At 37.2% G+C, this 24,077-nt stretch overlaps 1 protein-coding gene and 1 non-coding gene across 3 annotated transcripts in view; both read left to right on the forward strand.

The window, feature by feature from the left end:
• The window catches only part of PRKG1 (protein kinase cGMP-dependent 1), a 1,486,994-nt gene that overhangs the window by 1,122,315 nt on the left and 340,602 nt on the right, over positions 1-24,077 (forward strand). The gene's annotated exons all lie outside the window — the stretch shown is intronic.
• TRNAG-ACC (transfer RNA glycine (anticodon ACC)) lies at positions 10,739-10,814 on the forward strand. The gene has a single exon. It is a non-coding gene; the product is annotated as a tRNA-Gly (tRNA).

Below are 24,077 nucleotides of genomic sequence, written 5' to 3' on the forward strand. Positions count from 1 at the left end.
AAATTAAAATTTATGGAGACTTTCTAGGGCTCTATACTTCTCCTGTTTAAAAAGATAAGTAATTAGTTATTTACTGTTATCATTTGTTCAACTCTATTCCCCATGACTTCTCTTTATTCTGGGCAAGATGAATAGCTCGAGTTACACTTGTTTATTTCAAGGAAAGTCTTCTCTTATTTGGGATATCAGCCTTCTAGTGATAATCATTGGATGTCTCCAAAAACATGTACCTTTCTCCAAATATTAGTTTTCGCTGTTCCTAAACAACTTCATCACCATGAACAAGAGAGAAACCCTGTTGATATGATATGAGGAAAGGGGGCTGGGACTACACCTCTTTAGTTGTTGCCATTGGCGCTAGTTTACCTACAATGCCTATACTGGTTTTCTTTTTTTTCTTTTTCTTTTTTTTGTATTTTTCTGAAGCTGGAAATGGGGAGAGACAGTCAGACAGACTCCCGCATGCGCCCGACCAGGATCCACCCGGCATGCCCACCAGGGGGCGATGCTCTGCCCATCTGGGGCATCGCTCTGCCGCAATCAGAGCCATTCTAGTGCCTGAGGCAGAGGCCACAGAGCCATCCTCAGTGCCCAGGCAAACTTTGCTCCAATGGAGCCTTGGCTGTGGGAGGGGAAGAGAGAGACAGAGAGGAAGGGGGGGGGGGGGTGGAGAAGCAGATGGGCGCTTCTCCTGTGTGCCCTGGCTGGGAATCGAACCCGGGACTCCTGCACACCAGGCTGACGCTCTACCACTGAGCCAACCGGCCAGGGCCTGTACTGGTTTTCTAAGTTCAAGGAGGAATGGACCCTACCTCTCATTTAGTGTCAGCCACTAAATGATTTGAGCTCCAGATATTGTGGCTTTTTAGAGTCATTCAGACATGCAGGTCCCACTATGCCATTTTGTTTCTGGGGAGTGGGGGGCAGATTTTTATTGAAACCTCAAAGCACCATTTTTTTTTCTTTTGGCAGTTCTGTTACTCTCCTCAAGATTCTTCTTTTCTCTCCCTTTTCCTTTCACCAAAGCCCCCAAGCCTATATCCATTTACCGTCTTAGAATGAGTAACAGAGTTTTTAAAGAAAAATAATTCCCATCAGTTCACAGTAAGTTTTGTTATCATGTTTCAATGTGATGAAATTGAAAGGCAGAAAGATTTTACTTCTCAGACTCCAAGTTTGGGCAAACCAATTGAAGCTAGATAGGAAAAAATATTAACTTATCATCATAGTGATTATATCTATTCCTCTTGTTGTATACCAAAATAGCATTCTATTGCATCGAGTTTAGGTATCCTTCATTCTAAGACACAATCTAACTTTAGAGACAGTAAATGAAAAACGGACCATCTTCAAATCAATGAAATTTGATAAATAGAGGTCCACAAAGACAAGTTAAAGAATATAAGGCATAGCCAAAATAGTTCTAGGCTTAATCAAATAATTCTCATAATATCCCTTGTTTAACCCCCAAATCCCCAAGTTCTATTTATCAGTAAATATAACTGAAGTCTTAGTTATATTTTACATAAATACTCATATTTTGCTTCTGCATTTATGTAAAATGTAAATAAGACTTCAGGAGGTATATCATCAGATTATTTTAGTGGGTGTCCTTTGCACACAAAATGCTAAAGATACAACTTGTCACCATCTGTAGGACTATGACCTAACTGCTAGATTGGTATCTGCTGGAGTCTCCAGAGAGAAATAGCACACGTTTAGATCTCACTACTTTAGAACAGTACTGCAATTGTGCAGAAATGTCAAAATTCCCCCATCTTCAGTCATATCACAATTTGGTTACCCATCCTTTGAATCAAGAACAGGTCTCACAAACTCTTTTTTGAAATTTCCCATTAGGTCTTTATTATTATTATTATTATTATTATTATTAAATGTTTATTTAAAATGTTTACTGTAAGATAATATCTATATATAAATAAGACAATTACAGCACTAAACCAGGCACCCTTGACCAAATCACAACATCTTCTTAGATTCCCTTTTACTCTAAGTCTCTTCTTCCAAATTTGTAGCACTCGCTGCTGAGTTTTAAGATCTAATTAATCTTTCTGGCACAGTTCAAATAACTGCTAGCATTTTTAGTTTCCATTGATTATTAAGGTTTGGATACTAAATTTTGCTGTTTATGCCTTTTCCCTTAATCTGAGTTTTCTACTATGGAATTCCTCAGCTGCTCAGCTGGCATCAAGTAAACATGGGTTAAAGCTGATGGTTCAGTTTACAAAATCATGAAAACTGAATACCAAAAGGCTCTCTGGGAACCCCATGGCACCCAGAGCCCTCTCAGTGCTCTGCCATGCAAGTGGCAAGCAACTTACACCAATTGACTCATTTAAATTTGAGGTTTTGATTTAACCTATTCCAAGAATTTTGGAAAGTGAATAACATGGTTACTATTACCAAACTCAGTCATACCTCAAACCAGATCTTTAAATTTAGCAGTGAGGTATATGCAAAGATCTAAATGTAACCACCGGTATATAGGAGTCTCATTCCCGAAGACCACTTCACTTGTTTATATGCTTTTGCATACATGTGTTGTCTGGCCAATCTTCATTTGGTAGTCCCCAGCTAGTAGTAACTTTGAATACATTTATAAAATGCCCTCTTTTAACTGTCCACCATAATAGTGAAAACATTTTTTGACAAATTTTTAAAATTTTATTTAGAAAATTAACTTTAATGGGGTGACATTGATCAATAAGAGTATAGGTTTCAGGTCAATATTTTTATAGCATTTGAACTGTTAATTGTATTGTGTGCTCATCACCCAAAGTCAAATCATACAATTTTTAGCTTTTTCTGATTTACTTATTTCACTCAGTATAATGTTCTCAAGGTCCATCCATGTTGTCATAAATGGCAATATGTCATCATTTCTTATGGCTGAGTAGTATTACATTGTATATATGTGCCACATTTTATTTACCTAATCTTCTATCAAAGGACACTTCAGTTTTTTTCATATCTTTGTTACTGAGGATAATGCTGTGATGAACATTGGAGTACATGTGTCTTTACATACCAATGTTTTCAAGTTTTTTTGGGTAGATACCCAGTAGAGAGATTGCTGGGTCATATAGTAGTTCTATCTTAATTTTTTGAGGAATCATCATATTTTCTTCCATAATGGTTGTACTAATTTGCATTCCCACCAGCAGTGAATGAAGGGGTTTCTTTATCTCCACAGCCTCTTAAATACTTATTGATAACAGCCAATCTAGCTGATGTAAGGTGGTATCTCATTGTAGTTTTGATGTGCATTTCTCTAATAGCTAGTGAAGATGAGCATCTTTTCATATATCTGTTGGCCATTTGTATGTCTCCTTGGGAGAAGTGTCTGTTCAGATCCTATTTCTATTTTTTAATTGGATAATTTAATTGTTGCTGAGCTATGTGAGTTCTTTATGTGTTTTGGATATTAAGCCCTTATTGGAGCTGTTGTTTATAAATAAGATCTCCTATTTGGTTGGCTGACTTTTTGTTTGGTTGTTGGTTTTTTGTTTTTTGGTTTTTCTGCTGTGCTTTTAGTTTTTCTGCTTTTTAGTTTGATATAGTCCCATTAAAAAAGAAATTTAAAATTTTCATGCAGATTACTGAAGAAATAGTTCAGATATTCATTAATTAAAAGAGACTGCTTTTGTAGGATCATAATAGCGTGTTTGTTTCTAAACTTAATAATGCTTATTGTCCTAGTTTCAATTTTTAATGTTTTTAAACTTAGACAGTCAAAGAAAGATATTTAATGAGATCTTTACATAATTTGGTATATAATAGTCCTCCCTTATCCAAAACGAATACATTCTAAGATACACAGTAAATGCCTAACATATGGATAGTAGCAAACCTTGTATATACTATGTTTTTCTATACATACTTAACTAGGATAAAGTTTATGACTTCAGAACAGCAAGAGATTAACAGCAATAAGAGTGAAATAGAACACTTATTACAACATATTATAATAAGAGTTATATAAATATGGTCTCTCTCTCTCTCTCTCTCTCTCTCTCTCTCTCTCTGTTTTTCTCTGATAACTGATCTGGTACCCAAGGCAGATACTAAGTGACTAATGCATGAGTAGCTTATATAACACAGATATACTAGACAAAGGGATGATTCACATCTCAGGTGGCATGGAGCAAGACTGCAGTTTCACCATTCTACTCAAACCGGTGTGCTATTTAAAACTAAAGAATTGTGTCTTTTGGGAATTTTCCATTTAATGTTTTTTTTTTATTTTTATTAATGTTAATGGGGTGACATTAATAAATCAGGGTACATATATTCAAAGAAAACATGTCTAGTTATCTTGTCATTCAATTATGTTGCATACCCATCACCCAAAGTCAGATTGTCCTCTGTCACCTTCTATCTAGTTTTCTTTGTGCCCCTCCCCCTCCCCCTAACCCTCTCCCTCTTTCCCTCCCGCGTCATTTAATGTTTTCAAACAAGGTTTGACTACAGGTAACTGAAACCACGAATAAGGGGGTACTACTGTATTATATTCTCCGTGATTAAAGCAAACATTTAGATTTCATAGTCTACTAGATCTATCATGAAATTCCAAACTGTCTATCATAACTTTGGTATGATAAAGTATTTATAAAAACTAAATTATGTAAGAAGCAAGTTACCAATAAATAAATGAGAAAGCAACTTATTTTGTCTATTCCTTCCGTAAATATTATATAGTATTGAAGACCCATGCTATTCAGGTTACTAAGGACACAATAATTAAACCAGTAACTAACACAAAGCTTCAGGTAATGAAGGGCTTACAGTTTGTAACAAATACTAAAATCTATAATTACCCTGCAGTTTTGCAAATATTGGAATAGAGCTATATTACACTGGTCCTAAACTACGTTAGTTTACGTTGCTTATTCTGTGCCAAATACTGTTCTATGTGTAAATACTTTGCATGTCTTAACTCATTTAACCTTCACAGTAACCCTATATAGTAGGTGCTGTAGTTGTTGCCATTTTGCATATAAAGAAACTGAGTTACAGAATGTGGTATGGCTGTTTCAGTAGCCTTTGACCAGTACAGATGTTTGCATTTACATGCACATTTTTCTAAAGATTTGTCCTATTAACCAGAACCCCAATTATTAATATTTCTGTGGTGAGACAGGAATGAATATCTAAAGCAGGGTAGTCTTGGAGTATCATAAGATGTCCTTACATCACCTACTTAGTCCACTCAACCTAGATTCCTAGGGAAGTTTTCAAAAAAAGTTTTTAGGACACTCCATTTTTATCTTAGTGTATACAGTTGGGTAAAGGTGAACTTACTCAGTTCTCTTGCCTTTCCTAAGCTGTCTTCCTTTTTCTGTTTCCAACTTCTGTATGCAATTTAGCTTCTAACCCCTGCTTTGAATTTGATGGTTAGGAAAATTCCACATGCCGGAGATGAGGTGTCAGATACTGGAGTTGCAACCCGGACAGACATAAGGCTGGCTTCTTCATCAAATGACTTTTTTCCTGAGCTTACTTTGACTCAAATCAGATTGGTATTCATCTCTCTCAATCTGTGACTTCTAGTTTGGGCAGTTTAAAACCAAAGAACTCATATGGGGCAGAGCAGGCGATCACCCCTAGCTCCACAACCCCATTTTATTTATTTGACTGAAAGACTTTATGTTTACCATAGAGTGTATAGCCGTACAAATACACATTCACCATAAGCATTTCTTAATATATTATTATGTATTGTCATTAATTTATAACAGGGATTTTTGTGCTCAAAGCACAATTGGGTGAAAGTTACAAGGGGAAAGTTCCAGCTTAAAAAGGGAGTGAAATAACAGGATGGATTAAAGATGGTGATAGCTGCTACAGTTATTACTGACCTCTGTCACTGAAGGTATTTAAGCAATTGCCCGGTGATATTTGGAGGAAGATTTCAAATCAAGCACAAAATGGAGAAAAAGTTGAACTAGATAATTTCTAGATATCTGCTGTCTATGAAAGACCATAAAAGCCTGACTTGTGGTGGTGCAGTGGATACAACATTGATCTGGAATGCTGAGATCGCTGGTTTGAAATCCCGAGGTTGCCTGGTCAAGGCACATATGGGAGTTCTCTCTCTCTCTCTCTCTCTCTCTCTCTCTTCATTAAAGTAAAAAAGACCAAAAGAGCCCCAAAATTTTCAAATTACACACTCCCTTAGCAAATAAAATGTATATATCTTAAAAAGTAATTGAATAAACTAGAAAAAACAAGTGATTAAAGAACGTCAAGTACATGATGAATAAAGCATTTACTGACCTGTTTAAAATTATAGTAAAATTCTTACTTAATGTTGTCAATAGGTTCTATGACTTTAAGTGAAATGATGTATAAAAAAACCAATTTGACCATACGCTAATTGATATTAACAAGTGTTAAGTTCCTATGGCATTTCAGACCTAGCCAGTTGGCTCAGCAGTAGAGTGTCAGCCCAAAGTGTGGAAGTCCCAGGTTCGACTTCCCAGGTCAGGTCACACAGGAGAAGCTACCATGTGCTTCTCTACCCTTCCCCCTGCCCCTTCTCTCTCTCTCTCTCTCTCTCTCTCTCATTCTTCCCATGGCTTGAAATAGTTCAAGCAAGTTGTCCCCCAGCACTGAGGATGGCTCCCTGGCCTCACCTCAGGAGCTGAAATAGCTTGGTCATTGAGCAATGGTGCAGTGGTGCCAGATGGGCAGAGCATTGCCAGGTAGGGGGTCTGCCGGGTGGATCCTGATCCTGATTGGGCACATAGGCAGGAGTCTGTCTTTGCCTTCCCTCCTCTCACTTAATGATAATAAAAAAAGTTCCTATGACATTGCATCAACATTATAATGAAACAATGTTGAATGAAATGACATTATTTGGGGACCTATTATATTTGTTTTCCATTACAGAAAATCATAGGAGAGGCTTTTTAGAAGAGAAAAAGTTGTAGAAGTATCTTTTTAGACAAGAATTTACTAAAGTGGAAAGCCAAAATGGTGTGATTATACATCAATTAAAGCTATGAGACAAAGGTTTTCTGACATCCAGAGATGCACAAGACAATCTTATTGTCATGAAGTTAGATGGTTGCCTGCCAAAATGATCCTCCTTATAATTCTTAAGCTTAATGCTTGTTGGTAATGATCCACTGAAATGATAATATCCACTTATCATTCTGTGGATATGGTCTAAATAGTTTGCAAAAACTCCTTATGCCTTATAATACATTTATTTATAGTAAATATGTTTTTTCTTTATTAGTTTATTCCCCCAAAGACCTCAGAACACTGTTTACAGAATTGTTATAAGAATGCTCTTTTGTATCTTAGAATTTAAAATGAGACAGCATCCAGACATTAGGGTAGGAAGGCAGGAGACAGGAAGAAAAGAGCAGTGGGACATTACTGGAAATGTCAGTAGCAGCAAGTTGGGTAAAGAATATTAACTACTGTTCCTGCTGGCACTATCTTCAGACAGAGAGAGAGGGGGCTACAGCAAGTGCAAGGAGAAAGAAAAATAAAATAACGACCCGCAAGTCATATCTACCTGTTTTTGTATGGCCTGTTACCTATGGAAGGTTTTTTACCTTTTTAGATAGTTAAAAAAATCAAAAGAATAATAATGCTGCAGGACAAATAAATATTATATGAAATTCAAATCTAAGTCTTCATAAATAATGTTTTGTTTTGTTTTATTTATTTATGTATTTATTTATTTATTTATTTATTTTAGAGAGGGGAGAGAGAGAGAGAGAGAAAAAGAGAGAGAGAAAGAGAGAAAGGGGAGGAACAGGAAGCATCAACTCCCATATGTGCCTTGACCAGGCAAGCCAGGGTTTTGAACCAGCAACCTCAGTGTTTCCAGGTTGACGCTTTATCCACTGAGCCACCACAGGTCAGGCCATAAATAATGTTTTATTGGAACATAGCCGTACCCGCTTGTTAACATATTGTTTATGGCGACTTCCTAACTACAACAGCAGAGACAGAAGCTGTACAGTCCATAAAGTCTAAAATTTTTGCTATCTTGCCCTTTACAGAAAAAGCTTGCCAATCTCACAGCTAGAGGAAAAGTTAGAGAAATTGAAATAAAAAAGAAAATGTCAGTATATAGCATGTGTTCTCTTTACTTGCCTGATATTTATCCAATCTTGTTAAAATTTTATATATTGGGCTTTATACCCATCCTGTGAAATCAGAATCCAGAAAACCTCTAGCAATTTGTTTTTCATAAGTACCCAGGCGTGTGCTCTCATCACGCAGGTTTGGGGATTGCTGCTGCTGGCCATGAACACAGACTGTAGAAATAAGACAGGTAGTGTTTGAGTCTGAGCTCTGTTATTTACTGCCTGGGGCACCTTGGGCTCTGTTGTACAACATAATACTGTATACTAAACTTTGTAAGCCTAAATGAATTTACATGTATAATGACAGAAATGATATGTAATGCATCAGGTTGTTGTGGTGATTTAACTAGGTAATATATTTAGACTGTAGTATTCACACAGTGCCTAGCAGATAGTAAGTACTTAATAAAAATGAGCTGTCACTGTTTTTAGTGTAAGTCTCATTAGCAGTGGTTTTATTAGAGGCATGATGGTTAAGAAAGACCACTGTGCTTAGTAACAGATGTCATGAATATGAGTTCCAATTCTGCCACTTATTGACTTTATAACATTGAACCATTTAGCCTCATTGAGACTCACTGGTTTCACTTGTAAAATGGAAATAAAAATAATTATGTATCTCATACTTGTTTTTAAAGCTCTAAAAATTACCACCACCACCCCCACAATATAACCATTAGCTACTCTGTTCCACTGTGTAGTGCAGAGCTTGGCACAGTCTGATAAGTAAATGTTTCTTGCATCCAAAGGAAACTACCTGATGAAGATGATTATTTTTTACTTTGATCCTTATTTTTTTTTCCTTCGAAATACCCTTTGCACAAACGCATACATTCTGAAAATTGTTTTCAGCTTTTCCTGGCTCTGTTTAAGGAAAAATATGTTCTCAATTAAGAGTTCATTTCTCCTGCTGCTTGTTTTCATACTGGAGTCAAATTCCTGGTGATGCGATCAGTAATGATTGCTGCGGGAAAGGCGGGGGATGTTACCAATGAAAGATGATAAATTTGCATGTTATGTTTAACAAGCTGTAGGAAGCTTAAAAAAAGAAAAATATATAAAAGTGATTTTTCTCACTCCCTACAAATCCCACAACACTCAAACTGTGTTCCAGGCAGGAATTTAAATGTAGAGGAGAAAAATGACATGTATAGGTTTTAAAATGTGAGAAACAAAGTAGGTTTCTTCCAGGTTACACTCAGTTTTTTATTAACTGCCAATGGTAGTAGTGGACCATAGTCAGCAAGGGTTCCTTTTCAACAAATTCCTTAGCTCCATGTTATCCTAAACCCTGTCTTCCACCAACCCCCTCTTCACTCCAAGGCTACTAATTGAATTATTTGTGAAGAATTAGTTTAAGAAGTACAGGTGGTAGACCTTCTGATGTACTTCCAATGTCTAGCACAGTACCTAGTACAAAGAAAGAATTTTACTGAACATTCTCCATGGAAACACCATACTTTTATTTATCTTCAGTAAGTCTGTGACTTTTAATAAGGAAATTACTCCTAGTTTTGATTTGATATGGATTTCTACAGAGCCAAACAGGCATATGCCCTTGTAAATCCATTGCTTTAGATTGAATGAAGGAATTTGCTTTCTCTTCTGTTATTAATGATCTAATGCAGCGATGATCAACTCATGAGCCACAAGAATTTTTAAAACATGCAATACCTGCCTATTTAGTCAAGGATACTGATATCTCTTCCCTTAGATCTTTAAATAAAAAATGACAACAGTCTACACAACAACAGTCATACATATATGGCATGTAATAGAGTTGCATCTTATTGATCTCATCATATAATAGGCTTGCACCTGATTGAGTAAATCTTGGTACCAGAAATCTTTATATATAAAGATAGACACCTGCTTTTTTAAGGTGTAACTTTGGAGAAAAAAAAAAGGATAGGTAATTACTATTATTATGTTATTTTTTTGTAAATTATAATTATACTTATTTTTATCAGATCACCAATATATATATATTTGGTGTGCTGCAGAGTTTTAGTAATTAGTTTATGTGTGCCATGAAATGGGAAAGGTTGAAAATCGCTAATATAATGGATAATTATTACTACCAGGTCATATTTTTATTAAGGAGTCTCTGAATTTTATTCCTATGGAAACATAAGTGCTATAAAAGGATACCAGGTGTGCTTGAAAAACCATTAAAATCAGCCTGACCTGTGGTGGCATAGTGAATAAAGCGTCAACCTGGAACACTGAGGTTGCGGGTTCAAAACCCTGCACTTGTCTGGTCAGGGCACATATGGAAGTTGATGTTTTCTGTTCCTCCCCCCCTTTCTCTCTCTCTCTCTTTCTCTCTCTCTCTCACTCTCCTCTCTAAAAAAATGAATGAATAAATAAATAAATAAAAAGAAAAACCATGAAAATCAGGACACTCTTTAAGTTTTTAGAAATGTCTTCTAAAATAATTTTATGATAGCACACCAGAAATGATGGGTTCAACTTACTGGATTGTTGGTACAGAATGAGTAGGTATTTTGTTTACACATGAAATGAATCAGAAGTAAAGACAAGAATAGTCTTTGCTTTTCTGATTTTGCCTAGTAACTAAGACTTAAATTAAAAATATTCATTATTAGGCCCTGGTCGGTTGGCTCAGTGGTAGAGCTTCGGCCTACCATGTGGAAGTCCTGGGTTCGATTCCTGGTCAGGGCACACAGGAGAAGCAACCATCTGCTTCTCCACCCTTCCTCCTCTCCTTCCTCTCTGTCTCTCTCTTCCCCTTCCACAGCCAGGGCTCCATTGGAGCAAAGTTGGCCTCAGGTGCTAGAATGGCTCCAGCCACAATGGAGTGATGCCCCAGATGGGCAGAGCATCACCTGCTGGTGAGCATGCTGGGTGGATCTCAATCTGGCACATGCAGGAGTCTGTCTGACTGTCTCCCCGCTTCTAACTTCAGAAAAATACAAAAAAAGAAAAAGAAAAAGTTATTCATTATTAGACTAACATTGCTGAGATAAAAATTTACTAGAATTTAAAAATATCCAAGTTCTTTTAAAGATAAATGTTTATAATAAAGAGAATTAGACTTTCTTATAATAACTGCAGTTCACACACAATAGTTGTTACATCCATTTTGTTAACTATACATAAAATGCTTTGTGTTTATTTGCATGGATTTGAGAAACATATTTAGATAATGTATGATACTTTAGCTTAGAGAAATTCTTTGACCATAGACCCATGTTTTCTCAGGACTTGATTTCAGAAGGAGTTATAGTGATGTATCCTGACAATAAATCTATAAACCATAGAAATATATTAAACTCAATAATTGACCAGAGAAGTTAATTTTTATTTTTGTGACTGTAATATATACTCTGTAGAACAGAGTAGACTTGTTATTGCTTATCAATATCTTCTCATGGTTCTTTTTTTCCATCTAGAGACAAATTTTCAAATACACAAAAATAAAATAAATGCATCCTCCCATGTATCTGTTAATCAATTCAGTAATTATCAACATTCTGCTAGTCTTTTGTCATCTCTCTTTTTTGCTTATTAATATTTTTTTTGTTGAAGTATTTTAAAATAAGTCCAATAACATGTCATTTTAATAGTCTAATATATACTTTATTGTGTACCTCTTAATTGTAATGTTTTTATTGTTGCATTTTTAAAATAACATAATTTTGTGGTTAGTTTTTAAGATAATTTTTTTGGCCTGTGGCACAGAATCTGTTGGAAAATTTTTGAGAAGTGATATCCAGGTTTTTACAAAGGACCTAACCATGCATTGATCTCTATCAAGGTATTAGCTTACTAGCAGAAATTTGTACCTGTTAGGGACCCCCTTTCCAGGCAACAGAATCAGCAAATACAATATGTCCCATTGACCAATGAAAACACAGCAGCCCTTTGAGGTCAAGGTCTGATAACTGAATGCTCAAGGCCATGGTTTCCTTTTGATAGGAATAGGTTTATTAAATTATAGGTCTTTCCCTATCTCCATCTCTCTCCCTGTCTTTGTGACACACAAAAAAATAAGCTTTAACTAGAGCACATGTTCCCATGAATGAACATTTACACTAGTGTGCACAGTAAAAATGGTTTTACAAAATCTAGCATTTGCATGCATATATACTTCCTACATGAGTTATTTTCTCCCATCACTCAACCTCCTGAGCTTCTATCACAGAAGTGGGTGTTTATTTGTTTGTTTTGTTTTGTTTTTGTGTGACAGAGATGAAGACAGCGAGAGGGATAGATGAGAAGGAAGAGAGATGAGAAGCATCAATTCTTTATTGTGGCACCTTAGTTGTTCACTGATTGCTTTCTCATATGTGCCTTGACCAGGGGACTACAGCAGACTGAGTGACCTTTTGCTCAAGCCAGTGACTTTGGGCTCAAGCTGGTGAGCCTTGCTCAAACCCGATGAGCCTGTACTCAAGCTGGAGACCTTGGGGTTTCAAACCTGGGTCTTCCACGTCTCAATCCGATGCTCTATCCAATGTACCACCGCCTGGTCATGCTATCATAGAAATTCTTATGAAAAACTAAATCAAACAAAAAAGATAAGAACATGTGGAGAATATGGGCTTATAGAAACCATATAGGGGAAAAATATGAAAATCTATGATATTTGAAGGAAGCTGATAGGGTGTATGTGTGTGTTAAAACAGATGCAGGGATTGTGAAGGTTTTAAATTTTTCCAGAGTTTTCTGGAATAATTTGGTCCTATGGGCCCATGATACTCTTCAAGTGTTTTAAGTAATGTGTAAGCGGTTCTTTTTGTCAGTTGATGTCTCTAGAATAAATCTTTCTGGAAATGAATATGTATATATGTGAGTGTGAAAAGGGAAATTGAGAAAGAAAGCATCTATCAAGAAGGACATAAATTAACAAGATACAGGTTGGAGCAGAAGTAGGCTTACAGTTGTCCATATGGAAAATAATACAATGATGAATGAATAATAATACAAGAATAAACTTTGTTTTGCATGCTCACAACTATAAATCTACTTTCTCCCACCCTGTATGTTATTGTTTTAATAAATTATATTTCTTCATAACACTTGGATTTCACTTAATCTGATTTAAATTCAGGGGCTCTGACTTACTGGGTTTGCACAGAGCTGTTTTGTTTAACACTGTCAGTGTGTCCATTCTAATCAGGACATAAAGTCAAATAATTTTAGAGATAGAAGGAATCACATGGGTTTTCTAGTCCAAGCCTAGTATTTGACAGATGAAGACGTTGAAACCTAAATAGTAAAGCCTGACCATGCAGTGGCACAGTGGATAGAGCATCGGACTGGGACACAGAGAACCCAGGTTAGAAACCCTGAGGTTGCCTGCTTGAGTGTGGGCTCATCTGGTTTGAGCAAGTCTCACCAGCTTGAACCCAAGATTGCTGACTTGAGCAAGGAGTCACTCAGTCTGCTGTAGCCCCCCAGTTAAGGCACATATGAAGAAGCAATCAATGAACAACACAAGGCAGTGGTTCTCAAAGTGTGTGCCATGGTGCACTGGTGCGCCCTAGAAGATTTCCAGGTGCACCCTGTGGTATTCCAGAGAAATATGTGCCTGTTGGAGACCAAAAAACCAACAGGGTTTTTGGAGTTTAGATTTTGGGGGGACAGAGGTGTGGGGAATTGTCTGTAAGCTGACAGTCTGCCCAACCCTCCACCTCACTTGCCTGATTAGGTTGCAAAAGGCTGTTAAGCTGTGGTGCTGGATTGTTTACACTACCCCCATGTTCCCCAGAAAGACTGGAGGCAAGTTTCTTCTATCCTTTGTTTGGTGTAAAGTTAAGTTGATATGTATGGTGGGGATTTTGGATTGATGATTAAACATAAGGAATTGTCTCTTGAAGCCTTTTGAATTTCTATAAAAAAAGAATATGTGGCAATATCTAAAAAAGCTTTGAACATTTTACTATAATTTTCAACATCCTATTTATGTGAATTAGGATTTTCTACATTCAACACAATTAAGAGTAAAAAGAGAGGAATTCTTCAATGTATTGACAAGGAAATGAGAGTTTGCCTTTCAAATATATGCCCAAACATTGAAGAAATCACTAGGACATATCAGGCTCATGTTTCTCATAAACACAAGAATGAAAAAATTTAACACATTTGCGCCAGAACCTGCCAAATTTACTAAATCTTACTAAGAATGTATCTAATTATATAAAAAGAAACTTTTTTGTTTTTTTTTTTAATCCTTCTTTTTTACTAATTCTAAAAAGTATAACTCAAAAAATGTAACATAAAATGTTTTTTAATGTCAGAATAAATTTAATTTTGTCATATTTATTTCATTTAATTACCATAAAAGCATGCTTGGACTTTATATTTTTTTCCTTAATATTTGACTTCATTATTATAACATATTTCTCAGAAATTTGTGCCTACAATTATTTGTAGGATTTTAAAAGTGCCTCGACTTCAGAAAGTTTAAGAACCACTGAAAGTAAGGTGCTGCAACGAAGAATTGATGCTTCTCATCTCTCTCCCGTCCTGTTTGTCCCTATCTGTCCCTCTTTCTCTCTCTCTCTCTCTTTCTCTGTCTCTGTCACAAAGAAACAAAACAAAAACAAAAGAAAATTTAAATAGTAAAGTAGGTCACATGTGCCAAACACTGTGGTAAGCACTTTGCATGCATTTTCACATCTGATCCTCACAACAGTCCTATGCCATCTGTTGTTAGTAACGTACAAATGAAGTTTGCAAAGGTATGTTCACATGCTCAAAATCTCATGTTTACTTAGAGGTAGACCTAGGATTCAAACTCGGGCAGATGGATTTTTTTTCCTTAATTTTTATTGTGGTAAGAATTCTTTAATTTTTAATTTTTTTTTATTTATTCATTTTAGAGAGGAAGAAGGAGAGAGAGAGAGAGAGAAAGAGAGAGAGAGAGAAAGGGGGAGGAGCAGGAAGCATCAACTCCCATATGTGCCTTGACCAGGCAGGCCCAGGGTTTTGAACTGGCGACCTCAATGTTTCCAGGTCGACACTATCCATTGCCCCACCACAGGTCAGGCTCGGGCAGATGGATTTTGAAGACATTATTTTAGGTGCCATTTAGTAAGTATGAAAGATGAGTGGTTATAGTCTCTGGCAGAACATAAACTCAACATGATGACAATGTTATGTGAGAAATGAGTACAAACACATGCAGTTGTGGAGTAAGTAATCATTATTTTTATTGGGAAGAACTGTTGACAGCTTTGTGGAGGACTTAGTTGAACTGGATCTTGAAAGACATCTAGAAATTTGGTAGGAAGTTAAGTGTATTACACACTATGAAATGTGTCACAAGGTTTGTTCTAATGATAGTGAGTAGTTCTGTGTAACTGAAGATGGAAATGTAGGGTATGTTTGAGTTAATATGTAAATACAAGACTGGAAAGATAAGTATGGGCCAAATTCTTGTATCCCATGTTTAGCCTTGATGCCTCCTGAATCACTCACACTTTTTCCTTATTCCATGGGCACTCACTGCTCCACCTAGGTATTCAGCCTGTTGAGTGAAATCTAGACAATGAGTATCTGAATTTGTATAGTAATCACAGGGATTAAAAATTAGGAATCGTATAGAAACAGAGCTTGGAGGTAAAACTGGCAAGGCTCAGTGGCAGATGATATGCCCAAAGTGAAAGAGATACAAGACAGACTATTTGAGGAGGGACACTAGAATCTATGTAAACACAATAAATTAAAATTAAAAAATAAAATAAAATAAAGGCAAAAATACAAATATATCTATCCACTCTTACAAATTATATTGTAAAAAGTAGAGGTTTCAGAAAGAGTTCTGTAATTAAATAAAGAAACATTAAGCTATAAAAAACAAAACAAAACAAATAAACAAAAAAAAACCAAACCCCAGACAATTTGTAAGATTGCTAATTGCAGACTCAAGTTGATGGTGGTGCTGCTATGATGGAAAAAGATGGAAGTTAAGGGAATCTTATGGTCTAGAAGTCTCTTTCATATTGTCCTGTATTTTTTTTCTCTTTTTTTCTTTTTTTTAATTTAATTAATTGTGTTTACATATATTCTAGGGTCGCCCCAAATGCACCCCCCTCCTCCTGTTCTGTATTTTAATGGAAGAGAGATAATACTTCTCTTTGTTTCATGTTAGGCTTAAACAGATTTATCAGAGACTGAAGATATTAGAATGATGGCCTGACCAGGTGGTGGTGCAGTGAATAGAGCATAGGCCTGGGATATTGAGGACCCAGGTTTGAAACCCTGAGGTTGCTGGCTAAGCGTGGGCTCATCTGGCTTGAGTATGGCATCACCAGCTTGAGTGAGAGGTTGCTAGCTTGAGCCCAAAAGTTGCTAGCTTGAAGCCCAAGGTCTCTGGCTTGAGCAAGGGGTCACTGACTCTGCTGGAGCCCCCTAATCAAGGCATATATGAGAACCAATTAATGAACAACTAAGGTGCCACAAATATGAGTAGATGCTTCTTATCTCTCTCCCTTCTTGTCTGTCTCTCTCACTGTCTTTCTCTCTCACTAAAAAAAAAAAAAAAAAAAAAAGAAAAGAAAAGAAAAAAGAAAATAGAATGATGCATAGTAATGTTTATAGATGCTTAGAAATACAGTGGTTCTATATAGATAATTCCTCTAGTAGAGTTTAAAACGCATAATCGTGTTTTATAACTAGAGAAAATTTCAGACATCATATACTTAAGAAGACAACAATTTGTTTCCAAAACTCTCTTTAGTTTATTGCATTTTTTAAAAATACAAAACTAACCAGAAAGCAAACAGAAACATTTAAAATCGAATTATTTTGGATAGGCTCGGCTTAGACTCCTTATCCTGTAGCACCAGACCCTCTGAACTCATAAATAAACTCTCTGGCTCTAGCAAGCATTTCAGTTTTCTACCCCTGAGCTTATCTAACCTTCTCATTTAATAGATGTGAAATCGGGTTAAATGATTTGCCTAATAGTCTTCGGTGAAGCAAGGTCAGAGAAGGAAAAAATAGTAATTAAGGTAGAAACATTTATAAAACTATAAAAAGCACTTCTGAGAGTAAGCTACTTGGTAATAGGTTGGGCTATTTGTTTTCTTTCTGCTCCCCCTCCCTAGGCCCGCCAAAAGCTTTTTCTTTTTCTTTCTTTTTATTTTTTTAATTAATGTAGTGGCTCATTCACTCCATATCATTGCCCACAGTGCCATCTATTGGTAAAATGAAACAATGATGAAGCAGCCTGTTTTCTATAATATAACCTGCAATTGATTCTGTCGAGTTTCTCTTTAGAAATCTTCCCTGCTTTTTCACAGGCAGCTGTTAGAAAGCAGATTCTCTCGGTGATCCGACTACACTAGGAAGTGGATCACATGGTCCACGCAGGGATGCTCAACTTTGTTACAATATTTGGCGGGTATCCAGGCAGGCGCAGGAACGCCTATATCTAACTTCCCCAGTTCATGGTTCCTCCAAAAAGGAGGAGGATATGCAACTACTTAGTTATGTAAACAATTTGGCTGTTCCCAAGAATTGGGGCATCGATTGCTTATGCGGCTTGCTGCTCCAGTGTGATTATTGCCTTTTAGAAAAACACCAACCTGAAGCCTTGAACTCATTTGAGAAATTAAGCCAGAGTCTTCAGGTTATCACCTAGGCTATTAAGTGTCAACAAAGGCATTTGTTTTATTGAATATATTTAATTTGAAAAAAAAGTTAGTTTTATAAGAGTAGTCAATTAAATTTTATGCTTCTCTAGGGAAGGATGTTCTCTCTGTAGAGCTTGCACAATGCTAAGTATAAAGTAAGGTGTAATATACATAGTTGAAAGGAGTAATTGGATGTTTGGCACATTAGTAAATGTAACGAGTACCAGCATCTTTTTCCCTTGCTGATGTGCAAGCCCACACTCATTAACACATGAGCACACACACAGCAAGAGAGACTAGAGATAACTGTACTAAAGTAGAAAAATTGATAAGACAGTTCCTTTCTCTGGGCATCCAACACTTTGAATAAAAATACTAGCCGACATATTTATGATGTTTCTAATTTATTTTGTTTCTTTTTTTCCTCCCTCCCTTCCTTCCTTCCTTCCTTCCTTCCTTCCTTCCTTCCTTCCTTCCTTCCTTCCTTCCTTCCTTCCTTCCTCCCTCCCTCCCTCCCTCCCTCCCATCACTCCCTTCCTTCCTTCCTTCCTTCCTTCCTTCCTTCCTTCCTTCCTTCCTTCCTTCCTTCCTTCCTTCCTTCGACCTCAGCATCCCAGGTCAACACTCTATTCACTGTGCCAGCACTGGTCAGGCACTCTTATTGTCTTTAAATGAAAAGATTTCATAAGATCCTCCCATTCTGCAATCTGAGCTTCTCCAGATGTTAATATGATAGTATTTCTGTTTAGTTTTGTTCACCTTTGAGTTATTTCTTGTGTAATTGATATCTGATCATTTTTGGAAGTAAGTCATACTAACGTTGCTATATCTACTATTCAGATTATTTAGAGGCCAGGTAGCAATCCCAAATAAGCCAAACAGACCTGATATATGAGGTCCATGTCAGGAAAAATTAATTTGCCTTCTCCACAATTTTTAAAGGAAAATATTAAATAAATAAAATTTGAAAGAATAGCAGCAAAAACATCACACCTCTTAAAATAAGCTGAAAAGTATAAAAGCATGTTGACTTGATTTTTGACTCAAAAACTGTGGGGAGAAAACCCAAAAATCCATTAACTGAGGAGAGGCATTTTCAAAGGCTTGAGAGCAGAGACCAGACCACAGTCTGAAGGACATTTGTTTGGGAACTGAGACCTAGGAAAGCACTTAAGAAGTGGGAATCCTAAGAGCTGGATGTAAGGTATTTTTCCCCGCCAAGACGGAAGGAACAGGTCTCGGAGCCACCAAGTGTAGTAAGTTCAAAAGGCTTTATTAAGTACAGAGCGTTTCTCGGATGAGACTCACTGGCCTGGAAGATGGAGGTCAGGAAAATCGCGCACTGAGAGACTGCGTGGGTAAATTTAAAAAGGGGTCCCCTCTAGGGAAGTCGGGCTAATATGACGTAGAGAAATCTCACTGGCTGACAGTCAGTCACTTTTTTTCCAAGGACTACTAGGAAGTTTCTTTTGGCGCGCTTGGCTGTGGGCGGTCCTAGCCAAAGTTCGCAGGCCTAGGTTCCCCATGTGACTATCCCTCTATCCACCAACCTTACACTGGAGGAAGAGCATGAATAGGAGCACTAGTCCGAGAGTTGCACATCCTGGAATCAAATCTTGCTTCTGCCAGTTATAGATGTTACCCAAAGATAGGCCCAATATAATATGGCTGTTCTGTGAATTCAACAAGATAATAAATGCAAATAGGGATAATTATATGTCCCAAACATGTAATTTCTCTCCAGATATTTTTAATAAGGTATTATATATGCCATAATGGATTTGATAGGCAACTTTGTACTTGAAGCTTCAGCCATAATTTCTTCTGGTGTTCACTGCTGTTAACCTTGAAGATGACCAGGGATAATCTAGATCTCTTTTTCTTGCCCTCTCCAGATATAACCAAACTATTTTCTGCTTTTCAAGGACAGCATATAAGGCTTTGCCAATAAAACAAAGTATAATAAGAACATGGGCTAGAACAGCTGGCTCCTTCTGATGTGAGTGGCATTGAGAGATGTATCCAGAAAATCTTGTGGACAAATATCACTTAGAAAAGTATTATATTTTTTTTTAGCAAAATACCATACCATGGGTTAGAGACAGATACAAATGTGGCTACAGTTATAGTTATGTACCAATAATAATTATTATTGTGTAGTTTTTATTTTATTTATTTATTTATTTATTTTGTATTTTTCTGAAGTGAGAAGCAGGGAGGCATAAAGACAGACTCCCACATGAGCCTGAGTTGGATCCACCTGTCAAGCTCACTAGGGGGCAATGCTCTGCCCATCTGGGGTGTTGCTCCATTGTAACCAGAGCCATTCTAGCACCTGAGGCAGAGGCCATGGAGCCATCCTTAGTGCCCGGGGCCAACTTTGCTGCAATGGAGCCTTGGCTAAGGGAAGGAAAGAGAAATAGAAAAGAGAGGGGAAAGGGTCGAGAAGCAGATGGTCACTTCTCCTGTGTGTCCTGGCTGGGAGTCAAACCTGGAACTTCCACAGGCCAGGCCAATGCTCTACCACTGAGCCAACCAGCCAGGGTTGATTTTTATTTTTAATAATATTTATTTATTTACTTACTTACTTATTTATTTATTATTAAGTGAGAGGCAGGGAGGCTGATAGATAGACTCCCACATGTACCCTGACCAGGATCCACCCAGCAACTCCTGTTTGGGACTGACGTTCTGCCCATTTGGGGCTGCTTCTTCGTTGCTAGGCAACCGAAGTATTTTAGTGCCTAAGGTGAGTCCATGGAGCCATCCTCAGTGTCTGGGGTCAACTGGCTCATTTGAGCCATGGCTGAGGGAAGGGAAGATAGAAGGTGGTGTGAGGAGTGAAGAAGCAGATTATAGCTTCTCCTGTGTGCCCTGACCAGGAATTGAACCTGGGACATCCACATGTTGGACCGACACTCTACTGCTGAGCCAATCAGGCAGGAATTCATATTGCTTATTAACATGTGACATTTTTAGTATTAAAATTATATAAAGATATTTTACTTTTGCTTTAATATATATATATATATTTTTTGTGTGTGTGTATTTTTCTGAAGTTGGAAATGGGGAGGCAGTCAGACAGACCCCCGCATGCGCCCGACCAGGATCCACCCGGCATGCCCACCAGGGGGCGATGCTCTGCCCATCTACGGGGTCACTCTGTTGCAACCAGAGCCATTCTAGTGCCTGAGGCAGAGGCCACAGAGCCATCCTCAGCGCCCAGGCCAACTTTGCTCCAATGGAGCCTTGGCTGCAGGAGGGGAAGAGAGAGACAGAGAGGAAGGAGAGGGGGAGGGGTAGAGAAGCAGATGGGTGCTTCTCCTGTGTGCCCAGTGGGGAATCAAACCCGGGACTCCTGCACGCCAGGCCGATGCTCTACCACTGAGCCAACTGGCCAGGGCCTAGATATATATTTTATAGTTAGCTTTGAAATAATCAATATATGACATTTTTCTTTTAACTTGGCTTTAATTTATATGGATATATTCTGTTTATTTTCATTACACAAAACTGTTTTGATGGAGTTATTTCATAAGTCTAATATATTAAAACTAGTAATTTGATCAGAAAATAATTCTTTGTTATTTTATATAATTAATTATTCTAATGTCCTCTCTTACTATCTAAACATTATGGGTCTGGTTGATCAATTATACTGTAATCCTATATATAAAGCCCTTAGCACAGTGCCTGGATCATCCTAATCACTTATTATTACCATAAGCAGCTTAGTGAACCACCTCTCTAGCCACCTAGCCTTTAATAATCCCTTACTCTGTGTCCTGGAACACTTTATAAACTCAATATTGTTGTGTGTGATTATTTTACTTTTTAATCCATTTCATAATATTTTTTTTCTTTCTCTAAGTGGCTTTTTCTACCAATTCTATTTTTCTATTTCTTTCATTAACTGACACTGCCTTTCTATTCCATTTCTTTTAAAGCACTATGGAACAGATGCTACACTTTCTTCCAGTTCCTTTAACTCCCACTAGGACTTGGCCCACCCAGTGGGTCTGGTTGAGCATTGTGTACAGCCCACTAGTATGTGAATGAGGGAACAAGGTCAGGCTAAAATCCGATGGGGACAAAAGTGTCATATAGGCCAAGAGCCTCCTGCTGGACCATTTGCACTCTCTGTTAGAAACCTTTGTTTTCTGTTTAGGCGAAACGTTCCTGATCCTTGCCAAGATTGTCTTCCAGACTCCAGAACAGTTTCCCTATATCCCCAATGACCTACGCTCTTGGCCTTGATGCTATTCTTCGTGATTTTAGTATTGTTGACTTCAAAGCCTTTTTACTTCCCCAACTGCAGATTACTCAGCAGGTTCTTCCTGTAATATTGTGGGTTTGACATTGCTTGTGTGACCAGAGTCATCTCCACTTCTTCTTCTGCCCCATAGAAGCTGCCTGTCATATGGCTCAGGGCTCAATACTTTGGTGCTTTTTCTCAGTCCGTCTCCTGCTTTAGGTCTTATTCAACTTCCTTTGTAATCGGAATCCCATCAGCCATTTTGGTGATTCTGTGTACTTCTTCCTCAGAGACTTTCGTTGGTTGGCCCTTGCGCAAGTTTTGGAGCTTAATGATGTGTTGAGCCATTTTGTCTTATTAATACTTAAATCCAATTGTCTTAACTATCTGCTTTCTTGTTTTCTGGACCTTTGTTACTCAAAATGAGAGCCATGGACCAGTAGCCCAGCATCATATGGGAACTTGTTAGAGATTTAGAAATATCAGGCTTTACCCCAGACCTCTGAATCAGAAAGTACTGCCCCCAATCCCCAGGAGACTGAGGATGCTGTACTTTTTTCTCTTCTCTGGCAAGCCAGACAAACTCTAAGAGTGATTGGCTGGTTCCAGATCATGTGGGCATTTGGAAGAAGAGCGGACTATAAGAATGCCATGCATGGGAGGAAAAGTACAAAAGATGTACATATGAAAGGACTATGGATTTGATAGTTTCATTTAGAAAGTCTCAAATATCCATTTATGTCTTACAATATCTGTGTTGAGTGGTTTCAATGAGGATATTGATAATAGTATTACTAATAATGGCTTGTCCCAACTTACCAAAACAGAATCAGCATTTCAATGAGAATTTTAGATGATTTTGTAAAAATATTAAAATTGAGAAGGGATGTTCTATGGCAATGTTTTTCTAAGAGTTGTCATGTGAAATCAGTTTAGTGAATTGGAGCTTGTGCTAAAAATAGCAACAACAAAGAAATGGTATAAGATAGAATATATAGAAACTATCAGAGTATGATGAACAGGGAGTAAAAGTAAATACTGATTTTTTTTTTTAGTCATATTTGTGTGTGATGAACCATGATGTAAAATATACTTCTTACTATGGGTAGAAAATGGTTGATGAATACCAACTAGATAACTTCACTGTAACAGATAAAAAACCAGGCTAAGTCTACTTAGTTTCTGGCATCTTATGTCAACTCTGCCCTCACCGCTGCCTAGAAAGCCTTTCAGTTATTGTTATGCCTGTGCCTCTTTGAGAAAGAAAAAGCAGAACTGTGATTACTCTGGAGTCACTTGCTCAAGTGAGATTTAAACAAAACCCATTCAGCTATAAATAAAAGTTCTATGCGTTGGTCTAAAGTGGAGTTTCTAAAACGTTTACAGGAACTAGTCCTCAGAGACAGGGGATACAACTCGAGTCTTTTATTCTGTAATTTTGATATCTCTTTGAAACCACTTTTTAAAAAATTTAAATGAAATCATGTGAAAGAACTTTTACAAAGCAATAAGAAAATACAGACAATTTGAAAGAAAAATGGGGGAAAGAGTCAAATGGTTATTTCACAAAAGAGAGTATCCAAAGAGCCTAATAAGGTATGAAGAGGGACACAGCAACATCAGTTTTCAAAAATGCAAATGCAAATGAAAGCTACAATGAACTACAACTGCATTCCTATCAGAATGGCTGAAATACACAGATTCACCGCAACCAGTCAACAACTATGACTGAGCAGCGGAAACTCATATAACCCTCCTTATAGAATATAAATTGGGACAGAGATTAAAAAAATTTTTTTATTTGGAAATAATTTTATTTTCATTAATTTCAGTGTGTTAGAAAAGACTTCTTTGAGGTAGATCCACAATGACGTTGACTTGTAGAAGGTTGGATGAGGGTGGCCTACGGGACATCAGAAATCAAGATGAAAATTCAGTGTGGCTAAGAAACTGCAAGTTCAATGTTACTGGTGCACAAACCCCAACAAAATCTAGTTGAGTACTTCCATTTGTCGAAATGTATGCACTGAAACTCATTCACCATGCTGACAAAAAAACCATTATATATTTTTTTTAAAGAAAGAC

The sequence above is a fragment of the Saccopteryx bilineata genome, chromosome 9 (genome assembly GCF_036850765.1).
Source record: "Saccopteryx bilineata isolate mSacBil1 chromosome 9, mSacBil1_pri_phased_curated, whole genome shotgun sequence".
In the NCBI taxonomy this organism is placed as follows: Eukaryota; Metazoa; Chordata; class Mammalia; order Chiroptera; family Emballonuridae; genus Saccopteryx; species Saccopteryx bilineata.